This window comes from Rhinopithecus bieti, unplaced genomic scaffold, assembly GCF_001698545.2.
Source record: "Rhinopithecus bieti isolate Rb0 unplaced genomic scaffold, ASM169854v2 scaffold_31173, whole genome shotgun sequence".
Classification (NCBI taxonomy): Eukaryota; Metazoa; Chordata; class Mammalia; order Primates; family Cercopithecidae; genus Rhinopithecus; species Rhinopithecus bieti.
This window is the reverse complement of record NW_016813861.1, coordinates 2,429,366-2,440,171: the sequence shown is the minus strand read 5'-3', so window position 1 is coordinate 2,440,171 and position 10,806 is coordinate 2,429,366. Positions and strand designations below refer to the sequence as shown.

General features: G+C 36.9%; 1 pseudogene; it reads left to right on the top strand.

Moving 5' to 3' along the window:
• Window positions 1–5,539: 5,539 nt before the first annotated feature.
• LOC108513278 (40S ribosomal protein SA pseudogene) lies at window positions 5,540–6,410 on the top strand (annotated as a pseudogene).
• Window positions 6,411–10,806: the final 4,396 nt, after the last annotated feature.

Genomic DNA, 10,806 nt, shown 5'->3' with positions numbered 1-10,806 from the left:
ATTTCCAAGTCTCCTCAGAGGGAAAATCTCTGTAAGAAAACTGAAGACACAGGAGTTTGCTCATAGAAGGCTAAAATACTGAAGAGATCTCCAGGTCCTCTGGGTTCTACCTTCTTTTACATAATAATTTTCTTAAATAACGAAGCTAGGCAAGTAATACTAGCTTTTATAAATAAGACAGACCACTGGGTTGTAAAACTCTAGTTACTAAAACTTGTTTCACTAAATTAAAGGAATTTCTACATAAGTGATTTTTTTTAATGTAGTATCTCATTACTTTTATTCATACCACTTCACTCTGATCCCCAGTTTTGCTAGCTGTGCTTGCATCATTTACCTTTGCATGAAATGCTTTAAAGTGTTACATACTACCTCGGATTTGTCCATATTTAACTTCACCCTATTATTGATGAAATATTTTCCACTATGAATATTTTGTTTTCTAAAGTAATATAAACCATGTGCAACTTGATGTCACTCATGAAAAATGTAGTGAATATTTTATTGACTTTTAATTATAGCTTTTTTCTTATTAGACCAAGAGTGACCTTGGTAGATCCTATTTCACATCTTCCCAGTTTGACATAAAACTTGCTATCTACTCTTCCAGTATGATACTGGTTACATGTAATGATATGTATTAACAATAATTAATTTTTTACTTAAAAGTACGACCATATTTTATTCAGTGTTGAAAATTTGACAATTGAAAATGATACTAATAAACATTTGTCTTTAAAAGTACATCTTTTATTTAATCCTGTCCATTTTCTATCTATATACATTTTAAATATCTTAATAGGTCAGATAGTCTAGGTGCTGGTCATCAAGGAACTTACTATGATCTAGTAAATGAGACATGTATGTAATTAACAAACAGTGGAATAGATGCCATATTAAGGTAACAATAAGATGTTATTGAAACTGAACAGAAGGAGATATTAATTTCATCTGAACGGTTCAGAGTGAACAGAGTAAGTTTCACTTTGCCTTTAAAGAATGAGTAGAATTTTAACAGTCAAAGAAAATTAGGAAACATTTTTCAAGCCAAGGGAATGAGAAGGGAAACAACTGCCTAATCATCAACACATTGTAGAGGAGTCAGGTAACAGTAATATGTGGGAAGGCAGGGTAGGAGAAAGAGAATTCAAAATAAGTGCCAGGAATGAACATTTATTTAATACTTACTATATTACCAGATTTTACATTTATTTAACATAAAATCAATGTTAATTGATTTTGATACTTAGGGACAGAGTATATTGATCAGTCTTGGAGGAGTTGGGTGACAGTACTAACTAGATGTTGAGGGGTTAGCTTTGTAAACAAGTAGCAGTACCCCATATTGAGCCAGGAGGAATAATGAATGATAAGACAGAGTAAAGGTAAAGATAGATTTTCAGGATTTATTTTTGACTTACCTAATTTCTCAGTGATAGAGGTGTTAGTATATTGATAAACTAGGAGGGAGAAGTTTTATGATAGTCTCTGGGGAATAGGGAAAGAAAGATGTCTCGGCCGAGTAAAAGGTTACTGGGATCGATGGTATTTAGGAAATCAAAATAGCTACTAAGTGTGTGGGGTTCACAACTTTTGCACCACACAAAAGTGAACTGTATGGTGAAATTTTTGTCACTTAGAGTAACTTGCTTATTTTTTGCCAATGTCTCCCTTGTTGGCTTTTGTGGTGGTGGTCTATCTTTATTCCCTGTTCTTCTCTGACCATTCCTTACAACCCTTCCTGGCTGTTTTACCAGACAAATATTGGAGTAATTCAAGATTCTGTGGCTGGCCCTTTTGACTGCTCTCTCTACAGGTTTAATTTGGGCATTTACTCATTTTCATGGCTCCAAGGACCATGTATGTGTTGGTGAGTCACCAGACTTTTTTCAGCTTAGATTTATTCTTGGAGTACCAAACGAGTAAATTCAGCTGTCATCTACCTGTCTCCACCTGGAGACCTTAATAAAGTCATTATGTCTGAGACAGAACTCTCCTCAAATTCTGAATTTTGGTGAATGTGTCACCACCCATCAGTAACCAAATGCTTTCATTTCTTTTTCCTTAGCGTTCTTATATTGTTGGAACCTTACATCAGCATCCTTCCTCTAATTATCTTATACTTGCATTACTACCTGGATATTCTAGTTTCCCTTTCACCTACCTCTTCCTGCATTACCATACATACCATTTTGAACCTGCTGTTCAAATGGTCTGGAAGCTACTAAACTGGCTATTACCTCACGTAAAACCTTTCAGTGAACTCCTCTTGTCTCATTAGTGGTTCATATGTGGACCAGCTTCATAGAAATCCTTGAGCCCCTTGAAATTATGTGTAGGATTGTTCCCTTTTTTGTGTCTGTAATTGGATTCTGAATTCAGACTTTAAAATCTGATTTTAATATTTGGAGTTTTTACTGCTGGCTAAAAATTTCTTGAATACTACATATACTAAAGACCTTTTTTGCTTATAATAATTTTGCCTTTCATTTGACTAATTATCCAAGAAGTTTCAAGGAGTTCTTGGAGATTTCCACTAACTCTGCCCATATCCCTCTATATTTTGCCTTCTTGAGAAGACAACTTAGTGTTAATAAACTCTTATTAGTCTTGAAGAAATATTTCACATGGTTTATATATGGGAAGAAGGGGATTTATGCTTAAAAGTTGGAATATCACATGAAGAATTCAGTAAAAACGTCTTTGAAAATAAGTGATGTATTATACTTATTAATAGAATTGGACTAACTTCACTCCAAATTTCTGTGTATTAAATTCTTAGTTTAGTGAACTGGAAAAAAATTCCCTTTTTCAAAATGATTCAAAATTAGAATTTTATGAGACATTTATGAGATAAGGAATACCTCTTTTGATTAGCATTAACACTTGCTTTACACAAAGGGAGGGGAAAAGCGTTTCTTATTTACATATTGGTATGATCATCTGCATACATTTAGTCTCCCACCTATTTTAAGATCATTGAAAGTATGCAAAATAGAGACTGTGCAGGGTAGATTAAAATGGTTTTTTAAGAAGCCTTGAAGTATGTCTTACAGGTAGACTAGCAGTTTGGGATTACTTTGTGTCTATCTTGTTACACATTTTATGTGTATCTTGCTTATTGCATGTGCCTCATTCAGCATTAAAGAAGAAATATTACTAAGTTTTTCTGCCCATTTGTTGGTGATAGACTAACAGGATACTTGATGGGCTAAACAGAATCAGAATTTATAAATTGTTATGGCAAATTGATAGTTAAGAGCGCTTCAGATGAAATAATGACCATTTAGCTGTCTGGTGTCCATTGTTTTCAGATTAACTTTGTCCAACTTTACTTCATTCTAATGACAGAACCAAAATACCTGCACAAACCGAATTGTTTTGCCTTTCCAATTGTGTTGTTGTTACAATTCATGCCTTCTCCTGGGATGATTGTAATTGCTTAGTTTTGAAATTACGTGTTTTGGTTTATTCATACATGCAAGAGTAAGAGTCATGCAAAATATTGATCATATTAAGTAGGGTGGAGGATAATGTTTTTAGGTTGAAAACTTTTTTTTCTGTAGATAGACGAGCTGTATGTGATGGAAAACTGACTTCTTGGACCAGTTTTACTTAAAGCAAATACAATAGGTTTGGAATTACGTATTTAAAAGCATGGCATTGGTCCATGTGACATGTTGGGTATCTTGTTTACATTTTACCAGACTTTATTTTTATTTATGTTTTAAATTTATGAGCCTGTCCTTTGTTCATAAGGTACTTAGATGGGTTAAGATGTAGACTTCTTATATAAAGATGTTGCTGTTGTTTTTTCCAAAGTAATGATGATCATCAGCCCATTTTTCTATTTAGTCTTATGAATAGAATTATGAGTACACTCTATTACATTATTACTTGTAAATGGATTGCTTTCTTGTTCTTTTTCTTAATTGGAGCTTTAAATAAATATGGAACTTGGAACAAAAAGAAAAAAAAATCTGAATCTAGAAATAGTAATATAACAATGTTGATTTTTTTTAGTATTGACAAATGTACCATGGTAATGTAAAATGTTATCTCTGGGGAAACTGAGTGACAGGCATACAGAAACTATCAGTTATATTTCTGCAGCTTTTTTGTAAATCTACAACTATTCTAAAATAAAACTTTTTTAAAAACCAGTTTTTTTTCAAATCTCCAAATATTTGGACAGTAAGCAATACCATTACAAATATCCCATGGCTGAAATAAAAAATCACAAGGGGTATTAGAAAATATTAGAATTAAATGATAATCGCAACATTTTTAAATTTGTGGAATTTACCCCTTTACTTAGAAGTCTGGATCTGTAAATGCTTAATTAGAAAAGAATGAAGGTCAAAAATCAATGATCTACCCTTCTTCAAGCAGCCAAAAATATAAGAACAAATTAAACCCAAAGTAACTAGAAAGAAGGAAGCAATAAAAAGTGGAAATCAATGACATAGAAAATAGACAAAAGAGAAACATCAACCAAGCCAGAAATCGTTTCTTTGAAAAGTTAAACAAAATGAATAATCTCCTAGCAATACCATTCAAGAAAAAAAGGAAAATACAAGCCATTAATATTAGGAATGAAAGAGGGAACATGATTATAGAGCCTATAGACACTAAAGGACAATAAAGAAATACATAAAGAAATGTATGCCAGTAAATTTGTATGCCAGTAGATTAAATTATTTGACAAATACAAATTAACAAAACTAATACAAGAAGAAATAGAAAGTCTGAAAAACCCTATATCTGTTCAGGAAAATGAATTCATAGTTAAAATCCTCCCCACAAAGATAACTTCAACCTCAGATGTGTTTACTGGTGAATTTCATCAAACATTTAAGGACGAAATATCACCGGTCATACACAGTCTTTTCAGAATATAGAGAAGAGAACATTTCTCAACCTGTTTTACGAAACCAGCATGTCCCTCACACCAAAATCAGACAAATATATTACAAAAAAAAAAAGAAAACTGCAGAGCAATATTCCTCATAAGAATAAATGCAAAAATCCTTAACAAAATACTAGCAAATTCATAAATCACAGAAATAAGAATATAACATGATCAGGTAGGATTTTTCCCCAGGAACGCAAGGTTGATTTAACATTGGAAAATTAATAGATCAATGTAATTCACTACGTTAACAAAAAAAGGGGAAGCATATAAATATCTTAATCGTTGCAGATGAAGCATTTGCCAAATTCAACACCTATTCATCATAAAACACACAGCATATTAAAAATATAAGGAAACTTCCTCATTTTGATTTTTGAGGAAAGATCTAAAACCCTAAAAGTGTCAACACACTTAATGACAAAAGCTTAAGTCATGCTAAGATTGGGAAGAAGGCACAATGTCCACTGCACACCATTTTTATTCAATATTGCACTGGAAGTCTTAGTGCAATGAAGCAAGACCATGAAACAAACATAAAGGATCAAGGCTTTCCACACTAACTAGAGAGGCATCCATACGGTCCGGTTCTATATTCCCTTCATAACTTAAAGGGAAACTCACGTGATGTCCAGAGCCCTTGATGTCCTTCAAATGAAGAAGTATGTCCTCAACTGTCTTGCAGCAGTAACTGACTTACATTGCACCAATCTTGACTTCCAAATGCAACAGTACATCTACAAAAGGAAAAATGATGCTTCTACATCACAAATCTGAAGAGGACCTGGTAGAAGCATCATGCTATTGTTGCCATTGAATACCCTGCCAATTTCAATGTCATATCGTCCAGGAATGCTGGCCAGCAGGCTGTGCTGAAGTTGCTGCTGCCACTGGAGTCACTCCTATTGCTGGCCACTTTACTCCTGAACCTTCACTAACCAGCTGTAGGCAGCCTTCCAAGAACTGCATCTTCTGGTGGTTACTGGCCCCAGGGCTGACCACCAGCTGCTCACAGAGTCTTATGTTCACCCACCTATCAACCATTGCTCTGTTTGACAGATTCTCTTCTGCACTGTGTGGACATTGCATTCCCATGTAACGACAGGGGCTCTCACTCACTGGGTCTGATGTGGTGGAGGCTGACCCAGGAAGGTCTACACATGCGTGGCACTATCTCCCATAAGCACTCATGGGAAGAGGTCATGCCTGATATTTGCTTCTACAGAGATCCTGAGCACATTGAAAAGGAAGAGCAGGCTGCCACTGAAAAAGCTGCGGCCAAGGATGAATTTCAGGGTGAATGGACTGCTCCACCTCGTGAGTGCACCACTACTCAGGCTGACTGGTCTAAAGACGTAGGCACAGAGGGCACCTCCACGTCTTTAGACATGCAGGTCCCTACTCAGACTGAAGCATTCAGCCTGCCATGGAAGACTGGTCTGCAGCTCTCACTGCTCAGGCTACTGAATGGGTAGGAACAACCACTGAGTGTTCCTAAGCTGTTCTTTCACAGACTCTTAAGGAAAATAGAAATAAGGTTGATGGAAAATAAACATTAGTTTCGAAATAAATAAGAATGACTCAAAAGAAGATGTGATTATTTATATAGGAAAATCTCAATCAATATAGTAAACAAAAAAAACCTAGTTATTTTAGCAAAGTCACAGAATATAAGATGTAGCAAAGTCACAGAATATAAGATGCAAAATTGAGTTGTATGTCTACAGAGTAGCAATGATTGGAAGTCAGCATTGAAAATATCATATATAGTGACATCAAAAAATTATCAAAAACTTTAACAAAAAATGTATAAGACTGCTACACTAAAAATTATAAAACCGTACTGAGGGAAATTAAAGACTGAAATAAATAATCAGACATACCACATCCCTGATTGAGAGGCTTCAATATTGCTAAGATGTCAGTTCTCCCCAAATTAATCTACAGATTCACTGCCATTTTAATTAAGATCCCAGTAGACTTTGAAAAAAAAAAAAAAAAAAAAAACAGAAACAGAAAACTGATTCAAAATTTTCATGAGAACACAAACGACCTAGAATTTAGCCAGGAAAACAAAATCTTTTTTAAAAAAAATCAAAGTTGGAGGAGTAACACTACTTGATTTTGAGACTTACTCTATTAGCAATAATCGTGCCACGGATAGACCTCATTGGTTATGATACTGCCACTGCACAAAGCTAATTTTGAGACTTACTCTAAGGTTATAGTAATAAACACAGAGTAGAACTGGCATAAGAAGAGACACATTGAGCAGTCAAAAGAATAGAGAGTTCAGAAACAGATATGCAATCATTTGATTTTCAACATTGGCCATGAAAAATTCAATGGGGAAAATGTTTTCAAAATTGTCCTGGAATAACTGTAGGTCTATATGGAAAATAAAGAAACTTGACATCTACCTCAGAGTATATACAAAAATTAATTTGAGAAAGACCATAGACCTAAACATAAAAGCTAACACTTTAAGCTTCCAAAAGAAAACACAGGGGAAGGGAGGAGAGAGAAGAAGAGAGGATGGGAGGGGTAGGGGAAGGGGAAGGGGAAGGGAATAAGTACCTTGCCCAGAGAATGCTGAATGCTGAGTTAGGAAAAGGTTTCTTAGGATACCATAAAAGAAAAAAGATAAATTGGTTTTCATCAGAATTTAAAACTTCTACTCATCAAAAAATTAATGGGTCAGCCTCAGACTGGGATAAAATAGTATGTGGGGGCAGAGTCTATATAGATCTACATATTATAGAATATATATATATATTTTTTTTCTTCCACTCAATAATAAAAGATAACCCAATTTTAAATGGCCAAAACACTTGCAAGATTTATACGTATCCAAAAGCACTTGAAAAGTACTAACATCATTAGTCATCAGTGAAATGCTAAATAAATCACAATGGGATTCCATTTCACACCCATCAACACAATTAAAATTTAAAAAGTGACAACATCAAACGTAATTGAGGTTGTGGAGCAACTGGAACTCTTATACATTACTAATGAGTATATGAAATCATACAACCACTTTGAAAAACTCTCTATTTCCTATAAAGTTATAGATAAGCCTACCCTATGGCCCAACAATTCAACTCTAGGTATACAGAAACCTAAGAGAAATAAACAATGTATGTCCACAAAAAGCCTTATAGATGAATGTCATAACAGCTTTATATATAATAGAGAAAAAATATGGACAACCCAATGTCCATCAACAGGAAAATGCATAGACAAATTGAATGTTCATACAGTGGATACTACTCAGCAATGAAAAGGAAAGTACTGACACATGCAACAATGCAGATGAATCTTTAAAACATTACACTGAGTTAAAGAAGCCTTGCTCAAAAGTGTACCTACCTTATAATTCTATGTGTATGAAGCACAAGAACAGGCAAAACTAGTCTCTGGTGATAGAAAGGTGCCTGGGAGGCCCCAAGCAGTGGCTCATGCCTGTAATCCCAGTACTCTGAGAGGCAGAAGAAAGCAGATCACTTGAGGCCAGGAGTTTGAGACCAGGCTGGGCAACATAGTGAAATCCCTTCTCTACAAAAAATACAAAAATGACCCAGGCGTGGTGGTGCATGCCTGTAGTCCCAGCTACAGAGGCACGAGATTGGCTTGAGCCTGGGAGGCCGAGGTTGCAGTGAGCGCTGAGATGGAGCCACTCACTCCAGTCTGGGCAACAGAGATGGATGCAGGTTGTGGGGGAAGGTGCCTGGGTGGGATAGCAGGGGCAGGGGCAGGGGGCAGTGGGTAGAAGACCAACTGGGCATGGGGAAACATTATCCAATGATGGCAATGAGGGTCCTAGTGTGTGCACATTTTTCAGTTTCACTGAACCATACAACTAAGATCCGTGCGTTTTACTGTGAATATTGATTATACATCCATTTTAAATGACAGACAGTGACAAAGAAGCACGAGTTAGAAAGAAGCAGGGAGAGAAGAAGGAAGGAAGCAAGGAGTATGTAAGGAAAGAAGGGAGAGAGGGAGATGAAGGAAGGGAGGGAAAGAGGAGGAGAATGGGGGCAGAGAAGAGAGGGTGGAAGGGGTAGAGGAGGAGAGGGAAAAAGGTACCTTGCCCAGAGAGTGCCAATTGCTGAGTTTGCTGCACTCATTTCTGAGCTTGGAAGAGCCAAAATCAGCAGGGGTGTGCACTCTCATCTATCTCCGTGAGTTCCTGTGTAGATTATGTGATCTGGCAGAGAGTGGATCTGAAAATCTTCCACTGAATCTTATGAAGTTGCTCTGTTTAAGCAGTTCTTTCCTTTTCCTTTACCGTTTTCTTTGTTCTCTTTTCCTCTTTTCTGTTTCCCCCTTCCTCTCCTCTTCATTCCTTCTTCCTCTCTCTGTCCTTTTTAGTAGTGGATGAGGAAAATGATTTGCATATTTATTCAATGGCATGGAAAATTTTCTACTACATATTTTTAGGTGAGTTGGCAGACTACCAAAAAACCAATGTAGTGTAATGACATTTATAAAAAGGTACATAAATACAGGTGCGGTGGTTCATGCCTGTAATCCCAGCACTTTGGGAGGCCAAAACGGGCAGATCACCTGAGGTGAGGAGTTTAAGACCAGCCTGTCCAGCATGGTGAAACCCCATCTCTACTAAAAATACAAAAATTAGCCAGACGCATAGTACATGCCTGTAGTCCCAGCTACTCGGGAGGCTGAGGCTGGAGAATTGCTTGAACCCAAAAGGCAGAGGTTGCAGTGAGCCAAGACTGTGCCACTGCGCTCCAGCCTGGGCGACAGAGCAAGACTCCGTCTCAAAACAAAACAAAACAAACAAGCAAACAAACAAAAAAATATAAATACATAGAGAAGTGCCTACCAAAGTATTAAGAGTGGTTGCCTATGGGCATTTGGGGCTCAAAACCATTGTTACAGTAGAATCTTGCTAACCCACTGATCTTTATTTCCTCTAGAATCCTGTGGACTGGTCATGCTGCAAACTCCCTGCAGGAGGCCTCCAGAGAGCACCAGCCCTGCTGCTCCCTCAAGTTCCCTGGGATTTTTACTAAGAATCACTTGTGTCTGGTCTCAAACATGTTTATGCCATTTGTATTTGCTACTGTAATTTTGTATTTTAATAAAATATGTAATCAAAATAATGAGTGGCAAAAGTTTCTATAGGAACTAAGGATGAATACTTTGCAAATACTTGATAAAGACGTGTTGTTAAAAAATGAATACTGTCTGATTAGGTATATATAATAGGCCATTCTTGCATTGCTATAAGAAATATCTGAGACTGGGTAATTTATAAAGAAAAGAGGTTTAATTGGCTCACGATTCTGCAAACTGTACAGGAAGCATGGTGCTGGCATCTGTTTGGCTTCTGGGGAGACCTCAGGTAGCTTACAATTATGGCAGAAGGTGAAGGAGGGGCAGGCATCCCACGTGGTGAGAGGGAGTGTAGGGGAGAGGGAGAGAAAGAGAGAGAGTGCAAGAGAGAAAGTATGAACACATTTCTAAACAATCAGATTCCCTGAGCACTCACTCATAACAATAAGACATGATGGATCTGCCCCCATTACCCAAACACCTCCCACCAGGCCCTGCCTCCAACACTGGGATCACAATTCAACATGATTCACGGGGACATATATTCAAACCATATCAGTATAGTTCTCCCTCTTTCTACCTCTTTTTTTTTTTTTTTTTTTTTTTTTTTTGAGACAGTCTTACTCTGTTGCCCAGGCTGGAGTGCAGCGGTGTGATCTCGGTGCCCACTGCAACCTCTGCCTCCTGGGCTCAAGCAATTCTCCTGCTTCAGCCTCCAGAATAGCTGGGACTACAGGCTCACACCACCACGCCTGGCTAATTTTGTATTTTAGTAGAGACAGGGTTTCACCAAGTTGGCCAGGCTGATC